The 20,870-nt window shown below is 45.7% G+C and overlaps 1 protein-coding gene and 1 pseudogene across 1 annotated transcript in view; one reads left to right on the forward strand and one right to left on the reverse strand.

Annotated features, from left to right (window-relative positions):
* fndc4a (fibronectin type III domain containing 4a) overlaps positions 1 to 20,870 on the forward strand; it is a 190,959-nt gene that overhangs the window by 126,998 nt on the left and 43,091 nt on the right. The window lies entirely within an intron of this gene.
* On the reverse strand, positions 11,504 to 11,611 carry LOC129697732 (U2 spliceosomal RNA; annotated as a pseudogene).

The following is a 20,870-nucleotide window of genomic DNA, read 5'->3' on the forward strand; positions in this document are numbered from 1 at the left end:
GTGAAGTGTACAGAATGTTAATATAAGGCTCTGTATAATTTAATCCAGTGGCATTGTCAGGGAAAGCAAACAGTGTCAAGGACAAAGTCACATGTCTCCAAGGACAACACAGTACTCATTTGACACAATGAGTCTCCTCTCTGTCATATCAATTCCCCTTGTGTAACTTATCCCACACAGCAACAAGCAAAGGAAACAAATGCAGATAGTGGAAAACTGAAATAAAGACAGAAAATGCTGGAAATACCCATCAGCAGGCAGTATATGTGCAGAGAGACCCCGAGCTGGCCCTGCAACATCACCGGGACAACGGGCCTTTATGGCCAGCTGCACTTCAAGCAACTTGGTCTTTGAAAATTGTGCCAAATAAAAACCTGACAACTCATATAAACCGTCTCAGTGGACTAATTCTGTACACTTTGTAAATCTCGGATTGTGCTTATGTATAGTAATATTTTGCTGAACTGTATGCAAAAAGAGAGAATTTTACTATACCTCAGTACATGTGATAATTCAGAACTATTGAGAAAGAGTCAACACTTTAGGTCAAAATGTACCCCTTTTAGGGAATGATTAATCCAGATTGTACAAAGCTTATTGTACAAGGCATTTACCTCACCAGCAACTGCAGAAGGCCACAGGTCACCTGAGAGGTTGGAAAAGGATTGTTTGAATCATGTAGGCAATAGACATGTGAAATAGAATAATCTAAATTGACCCTTCTTTGGATCCTGGTTAAGACAGATGGCCAGGAAGGAGACATTGAGATAGTGGGAGAGCATCAGTTTAGGAGAAAAGTCCTGCAGGTTCAGCAGCACAAAGTCCCTCTCAACAGAATGATAGTGCCTGGATAACAAGTTGTACAACTGCTAGCCCCCGCTATCCAACCCCTTCCCTCCACCCTAGCAACTGAAATAATTGACAACCTGACTAGTTAGAATGCTGATAGAGGAAACCAGAACATGGGACCAGTGGAGATGGTGACGTGCCAAGGCTGCGATGCCAGGCCAGAAGATCCGAAGGTTCAGCGGTTGGCGCCGCCCTATCCAGAGGCTGGACCCACCGGACGGCAGGACCGGGAGGGAGCTGTGGTCGTCGGACTCGTGGAGCAAGGGCCGATGGGAGGGTGAACCGTGGTAATGCCTCCAGCATCTTCAACGTCAGTTGCAGGAGGCACCTACGGGACACAAAGATGGCCGGACGAGGAGAGGGACCAACCTTTTCACTAACGCTGCCGAGTCCTCTCCAGATGCCTCCATGACGCTGACCCAGGCCCCAGCTGTGGGTTCTGTCGAACCAGTCTTCATCTGCAGCGGGCCCTGACCTATGGGCTCCACGTCGACCACGTGCTCCGACCCGCAAGGCACCGGCCTCAGGTTCTCCACGACCCGACGGGAGGCGTCTGCTGCAGCGGCCGCCGGGAGGCTAAAGAGTTGCCACAAAGGGCACTGACAAAACTACAAAGCATTGCATTTTAACTCAAAGTATTCAATTTGTGATCCCCTTAGTTCTTGCCGCCCACTCCCCACGTCAGGTCCTCCTTTGTTCTTGGTAGCGCGTCCGACTTCCGACACCCACCGCCAAGTGCAGGTAGTGCAGGAGGGGAATGACCGAGTATCCACAGACATCCAGAAAGTGTAGCTAACTGAGGAATCATCTCTGTGAGAGGAAATTTATTTTCAGGATGATCCCTGGTTCTAGATTCCTCAACCGCAGGAAACATCTTCCCTGAAAGAATTCTGTAGTTTCAATGAGATTTCCCATCATTCTTTCAAAGTTTAGAGAATACAGGCCTGGCCCCATCAGTCTCTACTCATGCAGCTAACCTGCCCTCTCTGGAAATAGGCATCCATTTTCACCCGTAACTTTGATCAAGGAGCATCTGCAGGAGTCATGGGAGCCACAGCCAGTCCTGAGCCTATTTAATAGATTGACCTTTATATGTATGTCCAGCAGCCATCAGTAAGAAGTAGGAGCTGCATCTAACCCAAGAATTATGAAGCCTGCAGTTCCACTTTATGGACCCAAAATTTCCTGGCAGCTGCAACCCACTTCTGTTCACTGCTCAACTCATATCAGTGAACTTTTGTAACTTTGTTCAGTGCCAGACATGTGGCAACTCGTGTGTACTGCCTAGGTGAGGTCTGCTGTACAATTCAACTGGGTTGTATGCAAAGCAAAGCATTTCACTGTACCTAGGTACATGTGACAATAAATGCTCACTGAATCATTGAATTGAATCAGTGAATTTATTTATGTACATGAATATAAAAGATTGAGGTATATGGGACAGACACACGCGAATGAGGCTAGCTCGGATAAGCTATCCCATATCTTCTTTTTGCCCTTCTACTTTTGTTCTGAAGTGTACTGCAACATCGCTTATGCCTCTCAAGGGATTTACTTGATCCCAGCTGCCTATACCAGCAATAGGGTATCCTCAATGGGAAATTTCTGAGCATAGAGCAGTACAGCACAGGACCAGGCCCTACGGACCACAACATCTGTGCCGAACATGATGCCTAGATCAACCCGTGCCCACCTGCACCCTAATCCACATCCCTCCATATCCATCATATCATATGGCACGATCAGGACACCCAGTATCCTTCATGCTTCAAGTCCCAGCTCAGAAACACGAGTACAAAATCCTAGGCTGTCGCTTTAGTGCCGGATTGCAGGAATACTACAGCGTCAGTCGCAGACTTTCAAAGATGTATCCAGACACTTTAATGTGGATAGAATAGATCCCCTGCCTCTATTTTAAAGGAGAACAACTGTGCTTTCCAACTGAATAGCTATCACTCAATCAGTGTAACAAAAATAAATGATTTGCCTGGTATCAGGTTGATATTTGTGGGACCTTATAGTGACTACATTTCTCTTGGATTTATTTGGCTATCAAGTGCTTTGGGATGAATTGAAAGAGATACGAAGAGTACTATATAAATGCATCTCTTTTTAGAGTCATAGAGTGATACCGTGTGGAAACAGGCCCCTTGGCCCAATTTGTACACATCGGCCAACATCTCCCAGCTACACTAGTTTCACCTGCCTGTGCTTGGTCCATATCCCTCAAAACCTGTCCTATCCATGTACCTGTCCAACTGCTTCGTAAATGTTAGAATAGTCCCAGGCACAACTACCTCCTCTGGCAAGTTGATACATACACCCACCACCCATTGTGTGAAAAAGTTACCCCTCAGATTTCTATTAAATCTTTTCCCATTCACCTTAAATCTTTAATTGCTTTACGGCATTCATGGCTGAAATCAGCTAACTTTGTGATGACGTGATATCAAACCTTTGATCCTCATGGAAGATAGGCACAAAAATTAAAACTGCTGGAGGAACTCAATGGGTTGGTCAGCATCAGTGGAGGGAAATGGACAGATTGTGGCGGTCCCTGGGGGATAGGCCACTCCTTGGATCATCCCCCTCGCCGATTGACGGACAGGGGCGTTGGTCTGCCACGGGGTTTGCCGGTCGACTCCCGAGGGGTAGAGATAAGAGTGTCGGTGTGTGTTCTTGGACTGTTGGAATTAAAAAGCTTCTTTTGAATCCGCCTGGCGTCCGGTCTTTTCCTGACCTTGACCAGGCCACTACAAGATGACATTTTGGGTCAGGACCCTTTTTCAGACCATTTCCCTCCACAGATGCATTCCACAGGCAGGTTGTTTTTAGCTCAAGATACTTGCTTCATCTGCAGTCTCGCCTGTCTGCAACTCCTGATTAAAGTTGCCTCACAATCCCTAACTGACCATATTTCACCAACCTTATGTGAAATCATTGAATAGAACACACAGAGGCAAAGCCTTTCATCTTGAATGGATGAAAGCAAAGGAAACCATCAGCTATTTATTGGAAAGATAGACAAAAAGCTGGAGTAACTAAGCGGGTCAGGCAGCATCTCTGGAGAAAAGGAATAGGTGATGTTTCAGGTCGAGACCCTGCTTCAATCTTGACCCTATTCCTTTTCTCCAGAGTGACTGTCTGACCCCCCTGAGTTACTCAAGCATTTTGTGTCTAACTTCGGTTTAAAACAACATCTGCAGTTCCTTCCTACGCCTTTGATCCTAACGGTCTGTATAGCTGATGTGCTCTCTACACATTAGAGAAGACACACAATTTCTTTTAACCAAGGTTCCCCTGCTAATTTAGATTGACATTTATCAATGAAGACTATCGATGCAAATTCTGGTAAAATGCTCCATTGTTAGAATTGCTCAGCCTTCAATCAAGGGCATTCATGGATTGCCTTTCACTTTGCAGAATTTAGTTTAGTTCATAATTATACCTTTATATCAATGTATTATAAAAGCATTCTTATTTCAAATCCCACAAATTGCTTTCACAATTCGCAGGCAAGTGGGACGAGTGTAGATGAGACATGCTGATTGGTGTGGGCAAGTTATGGGCCGAAGGACCCGTTTCCACACTGTATGACTCAATGACTCTATGATTAGTGGAATAGTGATACACGCATGTATAAGTGAAAAATGTTTGTAGTTAACTTGGGTTTCCTATCTCTAAAATAACATAGGGATAATTTGTGTTGTCATTGCAACTACATTTGGAGTCATATATTACTGAACTCAATATAACGAGAAGTATCAAACAAGTTAAATTAAGTCAGAGAACAGGGTTTAATAAAGATGCAAGCCTTTCATCAAATATGGAAGAACTGCAATCAAATTCATACCTGGAGGCTTTGCTTCAAATAATATTTTGTTCTCTGAAGATCTAAAGTATCCTTTTGCTAATATTCTAAATGGAAGATACAATTTCCCTTGGGGCTGGTACTACTGTAGATGCAAGGATAGGGTGTGTGGTCAATTTAATCTTGTATATTCACTTTAAATTATAAAGCACATTACAATGGCAATGAGCCTAGATCAAAATCCTAAATTGACATTTAACCTGGAATCCAAGGGAGAAACCCTTGCTTTATGAAGTAATTACAGTCATTACCGCAAATTCTGTAAAGCATTTTCTTTGCAGTGAATGGATTGAAGTAATTTGGCTGTTTAAATTGGACTTTGCAAGTTAGCACAAGCATCAAGCAATGTTGCAGTATACTTCCCCACCTCATGGAATGGTGGATGGACATAAAATACTGGAGTAACTCAGCAGGACAGGCAGCATCTCTGCAGGGAAGGAATGGGTGACGTTGAGTTACATGTCCTGCTGAGTTACTCCAGCATTTTGTGTCTATCTTCGGTACAAACTCGCATCTGCAGTTCCTTCCTACACATGGAATGGTGTAACAGAGTGCCAAAGAAGGTGATTGATTGGGGAGTTGCATTGACATATTTATGGGATAAATCTGGCTAATGAAGATTGAAAGTAATAGAGATATTAAACAACTAGGCTGATTATTTGCTGTATAAACAGAAGCTCACTGTTGTTTAAAGAAAAGTGATGGTTTGCGAATATAAATGCTTCATGAGAATAACCACATTCTCATGAATGTAATGAACACATTGAATGGAGTGGACAAATCAGTAAGAATGGCCTCTCTCTTTGAAATGAATATCTAAAGAGGTAAGGAATTGGCTGGACCTATTATTATCCCAGATAACCTATTACCTCCTAATCTGACAAACAAAAATATCAAGGATGCCATTCCACAATGAGGCCATGCACTATTTCTTATTGTGCCAAGGATCAAAATCTAATAAGAAAAATATTTAATATTAAGTTGTTTTGTGGTTCAGTTGTTATATATACACTATGTGTGTTATAATCAATTGGTGAACAGTCAGACTACATTTAAAGCAGGGTAATGATGATCCTCCAGCACAGAAATCGTTTTTGATTCCAGGCATAAACAAGGCTATTCAATCGCAGAAACACGTGTATTTCAATGCAAACAGCTACAAATATCAGCATGGTACAAGGGATTGGGATCAAAGTTACAAAAGTTCCTCATTTATAACATTTCTGATGCAGTAAATTAATTCCAAAATCACAGATACATTGTCAAACAAATGATACTACCCAGATGCTCGTGGGAATGCTGGAGCAAATAGCCAAATGCTTGGATGAAGAGGGAGATTTGAAAGAGCTCCTTCAAGGTGAAAAGAGATATAACAAGGCAAAGGAATTCAATGCTCTGACAATGGAAAACTGACCATCAATGACGGAGCAATTACTTTTGGGGTGCTCAAGAAATTATATTGGAGGGGTAAAAATATCTTGCAAGGTTATGCGACAGGAGGAGATTACAATCAGAGAAAAGGCATTTGAAAATAAACATGAGAATCTTAACCTTTCACCTAACCTTCCAAAAGTGGTGCAAAGGTAAATCCTTGCTCTTAAGGGAAAAGTGTCAGTGTGATTGTGGATGATGATGTTTTCAAGAGAGAGTTAGCTTTAGCTCTTAGGGCTAAGGGAATCAAGGGATATGGGGAAAAAGCCGGAATGGGATACTGATTTTGGATGATCATCCATGATCATATTGAATGGCGATGCTGGCTCGAAGGGTCGAATGGCCTACTCCTGCACCTATTTTCTATGTTTCTATGATGCATAATATGAGAGGACCAAGAATAGAGGGACACCAGCAGTAATTGTCTGAGAGTGGGAAGGGAAGACATTGCAGATGTTATTCTGATATGAATACAATCAGGCAATTCCAGCATCACCGACCTGGCCGGAAGAAGAGGTGATAAAAGAGAATCATATTGTCAAAATTGTCATGGTCTTCAGACAAATCAAGAAAAATATTGAGGGAAAACTTGGCTTTATTACATTCATGCATGGATACCATTTGTGGTTTTGACAAAAATTATTTTCGGTAGGTAGGTGCAGAAACCTTATTAGAAATATATATACATACATGATGAGATTCCCAATGGAATCATGCCCAGCATGAGAGGTTTTGTCAACATGTGCAAAAACTGTTAGAATATGGAACAGTAGAGCGCAGGAACAAACGCTTTGCCCCACAATGTCTGTGCCGAACTGTTGTCCAAAAAATCCTTACATTTATAGGAATTGCACAGATAATTGCACGACAAGTGTGTGGAGAAATGGGATGTTATCTGGATGGATTTCAGACCAGGAAATCGTTGATTTCAGTACTGTATATATCCACAATCTTTCTCTGAAATAAACTCAATTTTGAAACAATTAGAAAAGAAAATACGTTCTCAATTGTACAAGAGAGCATTCTGCAAACTGACTTTAGCAGCTCTAGGCAAGAAAATGAGTTGCTTCCCACTGTTTTGGCATGAGGACATTTGGCAAATACTAGTTACAATCACTCGAAATAATTTGGGCTCAGGCTTGTCAGATCAGACACAGCTGTATGTATCAAAGCTTTATCTGTGACAGACTTCAAAATGAACTAAGCAACATTCACATACTGAAAAACAATTGTTTATAGATCAATCACAATACTGGATTCTGTCCAAGAAACTGCTCCAACTGAGGCTTCCCACTGCACACTCTCTAGCTCATTGTTTAAGTTGAGTCTCACAATATATACTATTACTTACCATTGATCTCATGGGTATATAATCAGGATTTTCCATTAGCCAGTTCTCATGTTCTTAAATTCACATAAGAAATTAGACTTTTCTCTTCTTAGAAACATAGACACATAGAAACATAGAAAATAGGTGCAGGAGTAGGCCATTCGGCCCTTCGAGCCTGCACCGCCATTCAATATGATCACGGCTGATCATCCAATTCAGTATCCTGTACCTGCCTTCTCTCCATACCCCCTGATCCCCTTAGCCACAAGGGCCACATCTAACTACCTCTTAAATATAGCCAATGAACTGGCCTCAACTACCTTCTGTGGCAGAGAATAGTAAGATTAAACGAGAACTTACCAGTTTGAAGTTTGATCTGTATTTTATGAGGAGTTACGATGAGGGATTTCGTGAAGAACCCCGCTTCCACGCATGCGTGTCATACTTCAAAGCAGCGGTGTGAGGTCACAGGAACCTATAATGATCTAACATAGTAAGATTATCAAAGAGATACCAGTTTTTGATATGATCATACGAGGGTGGGAGCGGAGGGCACGAAATCCCTCATCGTAACTCCTCATAAAATACAGATCAAACTTCAAACTGGTAAGTTCTCGTTTAATCTTACTATTTTACTTCGGAGGAGTCACGTGAGTGACTTCGTGAAGATTTCAAAGCTCTGTGACCTCATGCCGTGGAACGAGTCCATGCTTCACAACTGCCTTGGGTATTGGGAGAGAGCATCATTAGTAGTTTTAAAACACAATTATACAAAGAGTTGTGTGGTATAACGAAAAAAAAAATATAACACTTTTTTAAAAATTTGAGAATCATAACCCTGTAACCTATCGGGCAAATTATTTTGTTGAACCTAAAATGTTTTGTTAATACAATGATGGCTCCAAATAAACTGGTTTATTATACAACCTGTGGAAAAACCCTTTTTTAAAATGACCCTCCTGCCATTCTGAGGATTTGGTCTGTGGGTACCTGTACAATATTGCTGCGGATGTTGCTGCAGTCCTGGTGGAATGAGAGTTGGAACATCAGTGTTTATTCCTGCCATTTTGAGCCACCTTGATATAGTTTGAGTCGTGACCCTATCATGCAGTTTCTTGTAAGAGATAAACAACTCCATACTCTGACCTCGAATGTTCCGAGTATATGCTATGTATTGTTAGATGTGTCTTGTTATACACAGTCGTTTGCCATATGGGTGTACCATAAAATCAAACCCTAGACCCGAGGAACCCGATCTGTTTTCTTTTATTAAATCCTGTATGACAACACCAGTTTCTCGGTGAGATGATCAGGGAGTCCAGGCTCTGTTTGCTTAATGGCTGGACTTGTTGTGCGGTAAATAACACCATGAGCATAACCATCTTCCTGGTCTGTTACTGAGGTGACAACGCTGTTATGAGCTACAAGCTCCTCAGCATGTTGAGAAAACGACACCCACGTCCCAGATTTCGGAGTACCTGGTTTGCTTACCAGGGGTGCGCTCCCACCGCGTGCCGTTCCGATCCTTGTGATAGGTAATTGGAGAGTGCACTTGTGGCACTATTAATGGCACTGTAGCTCCATCGATTATCCTAATGGAGGCTTGTTAAAAATCCCAATACGGCCAGAATGTTTTTGGCCTTTTGGTCGAGATTGTTGTCCAAGCAGTATATGCCCCATTTCTTGATGTGTCCAAGGTACTGCTTCCGTGTTGACAGTCTTAGTGCAGATGAGATGAGATTCATCCTCCTGTCTGACAGTGTAGTGGGTCTGTTAGACCCTACAAATCAATAAATCCATAGTTTTTTGGCATGGATTCTCCAGTCACTGGGTAAATCAACAATTTTTTTTTTTTTTTTTTTTTTTTTTTTTTTTGGCAATGTTCATAGGGAACATGGTTCTAACACCATCCCCTGTAAGACTGAAACACCATGATTGAGAAGGTCATTCGGGTATTCTGAAAATTCCAGATGCTGAGAGTGGTTGAATTTACCCTAGTAACCCATTGATGGGTCCGAACGGGGGACAACGTCACCCTATGTCTTATTTACATAACAATGCCAAGCTGGGTTACGAATTTTAGTTCATAATATTTGGGCTAATGATTGCCCCTTTTGTAAGCTCTATATTGCCAAAGTTCCTCTATTGAGTCAATGCCTGCCATATAGAAACCCGTAACTGACACCAAGTCTTTATCAATAATAAGAGCATCCATCTTAAAATGAATATCTAGAACAAATGTGTTTAGGGTTAAATCAATGATAATCCTGCAACCCTACTCTATTTTATTTTAATAAATATGTTCAATCCAATCTTTCGTGTACAAATCTTGTAGCACCATGTGGGTTTTAGATTGTTTGGTTTATGTAAGGACAAAATGCCCTTCTGGTGTAAGATGTACTGTGGTTATTGGGATGAGAAAAAACCCCTATCAGAACCCTGAATACTGCTGAGATTATATGAATCTGTAGTGATTATATACCATACATAACTGTAGTGTTGCAACCTCCCTTACCCTCGTAGGTCCCTATTTTAACAGAAGAAAATAAGGTTCTGGTTTAATATTTCTTGTTCGGGGTTGTGTGGGAGGTTTAGGCTTCCGCATCTTCCAGGGTGGCCGCCCTGGCCATACCCTAAAACGGATCCTGCAGGTTATATTGATTTCTGACACTGCTACTGGTATGAGCCACATTTTTTATGGCCTTGCCTGTGGCTGGTATCATGCTCCAAAATAGGCCCTTGCGCTGGCCTTAATGAGCCCCAGTGTCTTGGCTTAGTCCACACACGGTTCTTTGTTTGCAAATGGTAGCATTTTTGGGGTCCTAGTGCTGGCTGAATGGCCGCCTTCCACTTGTAGTTCAGGTCATATTGCATATTATTAAACAGATCTAGTGCGTCTTGATGGTCTTTGGTTACCTACGTTTAGTCCAGGGTGCGGGTGTATGCTATGATGCCTTCCGTCAATCCCTTGAAGGTTCTCTGGATCTTGAGGTCCTGGTTCCTGATGTTCGTCCATATGCTGCCAAATGCATTGGTTTACACTGGGCACCTGTAATGCCTCACCGTTGCCAGGTGGCAGATGTCTGGCCAGTGTTTGTAAATTTTTTTTTTTTTTTTTTTTTTTTTTTTCCCTGTTGACGTTTGTGGCCAGACATATAGTAATACTATTGCCATCCTGGATCCAAGTCTACCCATGTTTGACTTGGCTAAAGTAATCAGCCACCATGTCCAGCAGAGTCCCTGCTGTGTTAGGATCATGGGACGCTGTATTACCAGGCTCTGGCCCATCAGGGTCCTGCCTACTCTTTTTTATAGAGTTAGAGATCTCTAGGGTCCCGCACGGGGTACCCATGTGGGCTTAACTGCTGCCCACTTGTCTTTTGTTCTGCGGACCCCTCTTGCAAGTCAACCCAGAACTGACCCACAGTGCTCCCCTCTGATGGGGTAGAAGCATTGTGCAGCCCTCAAAGAGGTACTGCTGTGGTTTTATCACGTTGGAGCAAGGCTCCATACACCGCTTCTTCCCGCTCCAGCCCTCTCGGGCGCTGGTTGCCGGCGGTTTTATGCAAAGTCGGACCCTTCTGAGTCCACTACCTTGTTTAATTTGTGTCTAGCCTACCGCTCGGTCACATGGATCTGGCCGGTGCGGGGCCGACATCGGGCACAGCTGATCCCACTACGGTTGATCCAAGTGCCGCTGGCTGCTGCTGGCTGCCCGCTGTTCCATGGTCCTCCTTCTCCAGTTTTGTCCTTCCTTCCGTGAAGTGGATATGGCCGGTGAGGGGGATAACTGGCACAGCTGCTTCCATCTATTCCTTTAACCCGGCTCCAACGCTCTCAGCGCTCCTGGCTGCTCCTTTATCTTAGACCCCTGGGACCGACCCCCGTACTGACGGTACTGGTCCCTAGTGGTCGTTGCAGCCGGCCAACCCCACTCTAATGCCCTCAATTCTGGGCACTCCTACTTATATGGTCCTTAGCTAAGGGACATATAAGACATTAAAACTGATGATAACAGCTACTATAGTTTTTATTTAATATATATGGTCCGTAGATAAGGGGTGTATCAGATATTAAACTGATAAGAACAGATACTACACTTGATCTTAGCCAAAAAGCCAAGAAGCGATTATTGTAACTAAAACCCCGATGGGACTGACCCTGGTACTCACATACTGGTCCCTTGTAGTAGATTGCAGCCAGTCAACTGCGAAGTCCTTTGCTGTCGAGAAATGAACTTTCTCACCATGCTGGAGCGAAGTTGGGCACAGGTGTTTTTCCCTCTCCGGGAATCGATGTGCCCATGCTGCTCCTGCCGTTGCCAGCTCCTCACGAAGTGCCAGCTGCCACTGCTGCTGCCTGTGCTGCTGCCGCTGCCTGTGCTGCTGCCGCTGTCTGTGCTCCTGCAGCTGTCAGTGCTGCTGCAGCTGTTAGTGCTGCTGCAGCTGCCGGCTCCCACTGCTGCTGCCGCTGCCGCTGCCGCTCCTCCGTGGTTCTCCCGCCGGCCTTACATGGACCTGGTCCATGTCTGCACCTAGAAGGTAAGTTGAAGGAAACGCAGGGTCTCTTACCTGCTGTTCCCGACTTTCCTTCTCCCGCCGGTGACCGTCGTTCCCTGTGTCGGGTTCGAGCCGCTTGGACCGACCCCGGTGTTCACGGGCCTGGTCCTTCGCGGCAGTTCCGCAGCCGGTAACCCCGGCTGTACCTATGGATCCCCTGGACCCTGGGCCTTACCTTTTGAAGAAGGTTTTCAGCCCGAACGTCCCGTTCCGACTCCATCAGTGCCGCTGCACTCGCTGAGTGTTCCGAGCCCCTCGCTGGTCCGAGCTGTCTGTCCCGCAGCCCCTGCGCTGGCTGCTACCGACTGCTCCCAAGCCAGTCTCGTTTGAGACTGGCATAGGGACCTTTTTTACTTTGCTTCCCGCCCGGCCGAGAGGTGAATTTTGCCGGTGCGGGAGCAAAGTCGGGCTCAGGTTGTTCCCCTCCAGGGAAACTCGTGCTGTTGCTGCTGCTGGCTGCTCGCCCTCCACGGGTCTCCCCGCCGGCTTTCCGCAGCCACCTAAAAGTAAGTAGTAAAAAAGGAACGCAGAGTCTCTTACCTGCTGTTCCCGACTTTCAAATTCTCCCGCTTGGGGAACGCCGTTCCCCCCTGTGTGACTCGTTGCAATGCGTGTAGCGATATGACACGCATGCGTGGAAGCGGGGTTCTTCACGAAGTCACTCACGTGACTCCGAAGTAAAATTCCAGAGATTCACCACTCTCTGTATAAAAAATGTTTTTCTCATCTCGGTCCTAAACGATTTCCCCCTTATCCTATTCTTGCAGTTGAACACCTCAGACTTTGCATCTCGAATTTACAGCAATAATTTTACTGATCTGTCTGCAATAAAATAATTTCACTCTACCTAGGTACATGAGATAATAAAGGAATTATTGAACCATTATCACCTAGTACTATTTTTTAAACAGTTTCATGGAGTAAAGGTAGCTCCCAGAATTTTAAATGTCCTGAAATGTTATTAAATGCAAGATTAATTGATTTTGAGTATCTGGATATTCCCAATAGTAAGATAAGAATGCAATTTTCATATTACATCAGACTTCATTATAATATACTTTCATGCCACTGCTGTTTAGTACTCTGGATAGACAACTCACTTCTGGATGGCAAGGGAGAGTTTTAGGTGAGAGTTGCTTTGCCTCAAAGAGGCGTCTGCTTTTTGCGCGAAGTTTGTGAATCGGAGGAGAATGTAATTGCCAACAGGGCCTCCAGATATTAAAATGGTGTTTGATGAGAAGACCAACAGCAGAAAGGCAGTGCGCTTGCCCAGTATCAGGCAACTTGTGTAGATACAGTGGAGAAAGGTGACTGCTCATGATAATGGAAGCTGAGTCACTCATAGAATCCGGAGTCAATGCAGGGAAAAAACACAATGACCTTATAGAAGTTTATAATATCAGAAAAGATCGAGTAGAAAGTCATCGTCTTTTCCCCAGGTTAGGGTTGCCTAAAACCAGCGGACACTAGTTTAATGTGGGAGGGAAAGAGTTAATGGAGATCTGAGGGGCATGTTTGTTCACAGAGGCTGATGATTACATGGAACCAACTATCAGAAGAAGTAGGAGGGGCAGATAAAATTGTAGCATTTATTTAAAAGATTGTACAAGTACATAGGTGGATACTGGCCATGCATCTTGATAATAGATAGATATGCATCTTGGTTAGGCCAATGAGTTGGGCCAAAGGCCCCATTTCTGTGCCAACTAATTCTGTGGCTTATTGGAGCCACAGAGATATGACGTCTATTAACACTGACCATCCAGCACCAGCAGTGCTTTCAGGGCCTGTCCCACGAGCATGCGACCTGCATGCGGCAAGCGCGACTAATCCGGAAGCGGGGGCTGCGCGGAGGTTGAGTGATCCCCGTACAGGGCCGGTCCCACCAGCATGCGCCTGCATGTGGCGAGCGCGACCAAACCGGAAGCAGGGGCCGAGTGAGTGACGTGAAGTTCGAGCAAAGTCAGCGGGAAGTTCGCACGTGACGTACGGCGTCAAGATGCTGCGTACGGTGTCAAGACGCTGCACACGCCCGTCGAGGTGGTGCGTACGGCATCGAGGCGGCTGCAGGCCGGCAGGCCGTTACCACGCGGAATTTTTGAACACGGTCATTTTTTCGGAGCCCCGCGCGATGTCGAGACCAGCTCCGCACAACTCCATAGGGCTCCGGCGATTGAGGTGGGACCGGCCCCGCGAGGCCGTACGGCTCAAGCGACCACGTTAGGTCGCGCTTGCCGCATGGAGTCGCATGCTCGTGGGACAGGCCCTATACTCATCCCTCAATACTACCTTTTATTTTTCTCTAATCGTACCAGGAAACTTAATTGCATTTCTTTTAACATGATGTGAGCACTCAGGATTTGTTACTGTTCACACAACAACTTTCCCGTATCCACCGTTTATTTTTATTCCTATGCAACGTCTCACATATTACACAGCCTTGCAGCAAAATACCCTTCTCAGAATGGATTTGCAAGAGCTGGAATGGGTCAGGACAATTGCTCGTTTCAATGCATTCATATTAATGGGTGACTGAGAACACGAATCATGGCACTGCCCAGACCAGGTGCTGCACTTGTCTTCATGTGTTGAACTCCCTCCCTTATACACTCCACATGGCAATTTAGTGGGACACAGCATTATGTCTCATTGTAATTGTTTCCCCTTTTCTCACTAACCCTGGCAAATCACAACTTCTCCCAGATCCATCAGAGCTCCCGGAGAAAGCTGCAGCAAATGTTGGGGTCCAACTTCAAAAATCACCAGTTCAGAAACTGGCAGCCGGGTAATGTGGGCTGAAGGCAGACTGTTGTTGTAGAGGGCACAGATGGACAAGTGTCAGAGCCTAATCAATAAAAGAAAAATAAACTCTGGTACATCTGCAGCTGCTTAAATTGGAATTACCCACCAGGATGACGGTGTACAATGTTAGCGAGCATTGCCACTTTAATTTCACTGCACATCTCGTATGTGTATGTGACAAATAAACTTGACTTGACTTGACTTGTTAGCCTGCGTGAAGGAGTTGACCCCTAACTTACGCAGTCGTCACATGTACCTTTGAATCACAATTGTCCATGTAAAGCATGTTATCACCAATAATCATGCTGCAGAAGAGGTTTGACCTACGGAGCCTGTGATTTAAGCTATGATGAAGTTCACGCAGCTGCCTACTCAGGCTGTGAGCTCAAACCCAAACCATCAGTTTGTTTTTTGATCATTCTTCCTTTAATATGGAGACCAAAATTGTGTACAGTAATTTAATTTAGGTTAGAGATACAGCACGGAAACAGGTCGTCCGGCCTACCGAGTCCATGCTGACCAGCGATTCCCACACACTAGAACTATCCTACACACACTAGGGACAATTTACAATTTTACCAAGCCAACTAGCCTACAAACCTAGATGTCTTTGGAGTGTGGGAGGAAACTGGAGCTCCTGGAGAAAACCCATAGAGGTTACAGAGAGAATGTACAAACTCCATACAGACAGCGCCCATAGTCGGGATCAAACCCAGGTGTCTGGTGCTGTAAAACCCCTGTCCCATGGTACGAGTTCATTCCAAGAGATCTCCCGAGTTTGCCCTGATTCGAACTCGGAGATTTACTGTAATAGAAACATAGAAATTAGGTGCAGGAGTAGGTCATTCGGCCCTTCGAGCCTGCACCGCCATTCAATATGATCATGGCTGATCATCCAACTCAGTATCCCGTACCTGCCTTCTCTCCATACCCTCTGACCCCCTTAGCCACAATGGCCACATCTAACTCCCTCTTAAATATAGCTAATGGCCACACCTCGGTATTCAGGGCTCTCGTGGACATTTTTCATCATGTTGAAAAATCTTCACGAGTCTTCTCATGTTTACCTGCCATTAGTGAATCTTCCCGAGTACCTGCTGTTAGCGCTAAGAGACGTCCCCGAGCTCCGACGTACCCGCTACTTTCATTCTCCGTGCTTACCACGAGTTTGATTTTTTAAAAACTCAGGATAGCTCTTGGAATGAACTTGTACCGTGGGACAGGGCTAAAAGGCACCAGCACTACTTCTGCACTGCCATGTATTCACTCCGTACTTTCTCTTACTTTTCTTCATCACTTGTACTTGCAAACCCCTCCTGTTTCATGCACTAGGACACACTGATGACACTGCACCATAACATTTACTAATCTCACAAAATGTAAATAATTATTAGCTTTTCCATTATTCCTTTCAAAGTGTATTGGCCCTCATGTTCTCCCACCTTATAATCTTTTTGCTGATTCTTTGCCCATTTATTTAACCTGTCTAAATGCCTTTGCAGGACCGTTTTTGTCCTCCTGATAACTTGCCTACTCACCTTTCTTTGCATTGCCAGCACATTTGACTGCCTTTATTCAATTAATTGATATAGACCGGGGATTGTTGATTCTGCACTGATCCCTGTGGCACCCCATTAGTTACTAATTGGCAATCTAAAAATGAGCCATTTATCTGGCTCTGCTTTCTGTGAGTTAGTCAATCCCCATCCTTCCCATTACTGTGTGCTTCCAGAGCTATTCCAGTTTTGTCAACTAAGCGCAACCCACATGGAGACAAATTGTTAATCAAAATAAAAGTTTGGGAAGATTAATTGAAATCTGGAGCTCTAAGTCTAATTTTATATCCTCATTAATAGATCAGTGGAGGAGAAAATGAAACCGGAGATATTGCAGAGTGAGAATAAAAGTAACAAAAAGTAATCTGTGGTTTGAATCTGGTAATTTCACCAGAAATCTAACTGCAACTAAAACTCTGATCTTGTGCTCTTTCGGTGTGCGGGGTTTTTCTATTTGCGCAAAAACGGTATGCGATAGCGCTACTATTTTTTGCCAGGTTACTCACTGTTCTCCTGTGCTGCGAGTGCAACACGTTTTGTTCCCGATCGGTCGTATATTGTAAAAGTTATTGAGGTTTACAAATCTTAAAAAACACTTGTGTGCAGATTCCTTCAGTCAGCTCCACGCAGATTGGTCTCTTCTCCTGTCAGTCAATGCCACGACAGGGATGGCAATGCCCCTTCCCTCGTTGCCACGGCCTCTCCCGCCTCCCTCACAAACTCCTCTCTCCCCTCATAGCAACTTGTCTATCGTCTGCCTCACCACTGGCGGCGGCCGCAGGGAGTGGGTTCAGTGGAGGTCCTGGTCCCGTTTCTCTCTCCCTCATCACTCACCCCTCTCCCCCACCCGCCCTCTGTGGCAATGGTGGTCCCGTCTACCCGTCCTCCTGGGTCCGTCTCCTCCGCCGCCGCCGCCATTGCGGTAACTCACCCTCACGGCCTCCTCGGAAGAGATCTTCTCCACCAGCTCATGGAAACTCGTAGTGCCCACCGTGACAAACATGGACTCCATCCCCCCCCCCACCCCCTCGTGGCCCGGTGGCGGGCAGCGAGCAGACAGGCGGGTAGGCGGGTGGGCAGGGTGGGCACGGCGGAGACGGGCCGAGCGGCAGCAGCGAGCGATCGGGCAGGGTGGGGAGGAGCTAGGCGGTAGCAGCAGGCAGTCGGACAGGACGGGGATGGGCTGAGCGGTGGCTGAGCCGGAGTGGGCAGAGGGAGGGAGAGTCGGGTTGCAGAGTGGCCGAGCAGTTTGTGCGGAGTTTGAGAGACATACACACACACGATGCAAACTGGTTCAATCGTCAAGTCAACGGGATCTAAACCACAGCTAACGATGAATGACCTGTGGTGGAAGGAACTGCAGATGCTGCTTTTCATGGATGGAGGGAGGGAGGGAGTGACTGAGGGTAGAGGAAAGGAGAGGTGAGGGAAGGATTGGGAGAGGGGAGGAGGAGAGAAGCAAGATCCTGGGCAGGTGTGGAGGGAGTGTGGGGTGTTTGAGGGAGAGGAAGGGAGGAGTGGGGGAGGTAGGGAGGGGGGAATAGAGGGAGAGGAGCGCGGGGGGGTCAGGAGGGATTGTGGGGGGGATAGGGGGAGGTGAAGAGTGGGGGGTAGAGGGATAGGATGTGGGTAGGGAGAGGAAAGGAATTATGGAGGGAGGGAGTGGTAGGGGAAAGGAAAGGGAGGGAGAGGTGAGGAAGGGATTGGGGTGAGGAGGAGAGAGGAAAGAAGAGGGAGGGTGAAGAGGATGGAGAGGGAGTGCTGGGGGATGAGGGGAAATTAGCCGTGCCTGTGCAGTTGGGGGCTATGCATGAGTGGTGCAATATTGCGTTGGGGACGGGTTGCATTGGGGGAATGGGTGAGTGGTGGAATATTGCATTGGGGAACGGGTAGCGTTGGGGGATCAGGCCTCCCGTGTGACAGCGACCCACCAGGTCCCATTTAGTCTAGTGCTTTATTAATTGTCTCCACTGATATTGAGGCCGAGGTATACGCAAGCAGCTCTGTGGGACAGGACGTATCATTTGCCAGCCTGACACCAGGCTCATGAAGCAGCCATGCGATTCTGGATTTTACACACAGACATTGGATGGGAAGACCACAAATGTCCGATAATCAGTGTCGGTCCCTGTGATGGGGACAGAAAACCAAAATAAGTTTCTGATCAGCGTCCATAACCCTACTGAAAATATATGTTGTATGTTACAGTAGTTGATGAGATGACCCACTGCGAAATATGTACGTCTAGGCAATTAAACTGTGTGTTGACAGTCATTACAGGGGATTATGTGTGAGCTGCTGTTCTTCAAAACTGACCAAGACCTGTGATACCGTGCGATACACTGTGATACCATGCGATACACGATACACAGTGATACTGTGATACACTGTGATACACTGTGATACACCGTGATACACCGTGATACACTGTGATACACTGCGTGATACACTGGCATGGGGATACACTGGCATGGGGTATTTCAAGAAAACCCAAAGAGTTGTAGAATTATGGTTCTTCTCCAAGATGCATTGGTTTCCCACCAAAGCCATTCACATGAGTCAGTTTTTATTGGTTAGCAGCTCCCTGATTTTATATACTTTATCCTATGATGTTACTATATGGCGACTTTAAGAATGTAACCCAGTGATGTCCCTTGCTAAGCGATCCAGCAAGTCTCATTTTCTAGAGCAGTTTAGCAACTTATTAGTTGAATTACATAAACCTCCAATGAACATGAGCTATTGGTACAGTGAAAGTCATGGGGAAAGAATTGAGAAGCATCAGCAAGCTTTGAAGCAGATGTGCTAAACCAGAATACCCAGCCTCCATTGACTGTTTCATGTATATCAAATATCAACATACGTAAATGAAGATAGCATAAAATGAAAAGCATTTTACTTAACTCATATAAAGATATCGAGTACATATTTCGATAGCTATCCTAAATCTATCGCAGAGAGTTTCAACCGCCCCGATGCGGGGGTTTCTATCACCCCGACGCTGAGGCATCGACCACCGGCTGTGGGGGCTTTGATTGCCCCGACTGCAGATGGTTGGACTGCCCCGACTGCGGGAGAACAAAGAGGAACAAGATTGAACTTTATTGCCTTCCATCACAGTGAGGAATGTGGAATCCACTGTGATGGATGTTTATGTTAACTTTTATGTGGTTGTGTGTCTTGTTGCTTTTCACTTAGTATGACTGTATGGTAACTCAAATTTCACTGTACCTTAAAGGGCCTGTCCCACGAGCATGCGACCTGCATGCGGCAAGCGCGACCAAACCGGAAGCGGGGGCCGCGCGGAGGTCGAGTGATCCCCGTACAGGGCCGGTCCCACCAGCATGCGCCTGCATGCGGCAAGCGCGACCAAACCAGAAGCGGGGGCTGCGCGGAGGTCGAGTGAGTGACGTGAAGTTCGAGCGAAGTCCGTGGGAAGTTTGTGCGTGACGTAGGGCGTCAAGACGCTGCGTACAGCGTCAAGACGCTGCACACGCCCGTCGAGGCGGTGCATACGGCGTCGAGATGGCTGCGGGCCGTTGCCGCGCGGAATATTTGAACACAGTCAGTTTTTCGGAGCCCCACGCGATGTCGGGACCAGCTCCACACAACTCCATACGGCTCCGGCGATCGAAGTGGGACCGGCCCGCGAGGCCGCATGGCTCAAGCGACCACGTTAGGTCACGCTTGCCGTTTGGAGTTGCATGCTCGTGGGACAGGCCCTTAACTGGTACATGTGACAATTAACTGACCTTGAAACCTTGATATCTGTGTGGAACACCATTTCAACATGAGCTGGGGTGTTACTTCCGATATTGGGCACCACACTTTAAGGAAGATATGAGGCTTAGGAGTCCTAGTTAAGGTTTAACAGAATGAATCCCGTGATGGCAGATTATAATTACGTGGATGGACAGGAAAACCTGGGGTCCTCCCAGGAGCTAGATAGATTAAATATGTTGGAGGTGTACAAAATCATGAAGGGCTCAGAGAGAGTAGAAGGAAGCTTTTACTCTTTGCTGAAGAATGGTGAAAACTTAACGAAATAGAGGGGAAATGGAAACAAAGTATTTTTTACAGAGCAGCTAGTTGTTGGAAATCCATTGCTTGATAGGGGTTCAGGATCAAAAGTTGTTATAGTTTTAGATGTCTTTTAACTAAAAGACAACTAACTTTTAACTTTCATCTGCACCAACCACTATCACCTGAACACTTGTTCTATCCTCTACACTAGGGACAGTTTGCAGAAGCCAATTCAATTGCAAACCTGCACTTTTTTGGAATGTGGAAGGAAACTGGAGCACAGGGGGGAAACCCATGCAGTCACAAGGAGAATGTACAAACTTCATACAGACAGGTCTTTGGTGCTGTAAGGCAGCAACTCTACAACTGCGCCACTGTAGTGTAACATCCAAAGTGAACAGGATAAGTACTCAAAGGGCTATTGCTGGATATGGGGAAAGGATAGGGAA

The sequence above is a fragment of the Leucoraja erinacea genome, chromosome 5 (assembly GCF_028641065.1).
Source record: "Leucoraja erinacea ecotype New England chromosome 5, Leri_hhj_1, whole genome shotgun sequence".
Classification (NCBI taxonomy): domain Eukaryota; kingdom Metazoa; phylum Chordata; class Chondrichthyes; order Rajiformes; family Rajidae; genus Leucoraja; species Leucoraja erinaceus.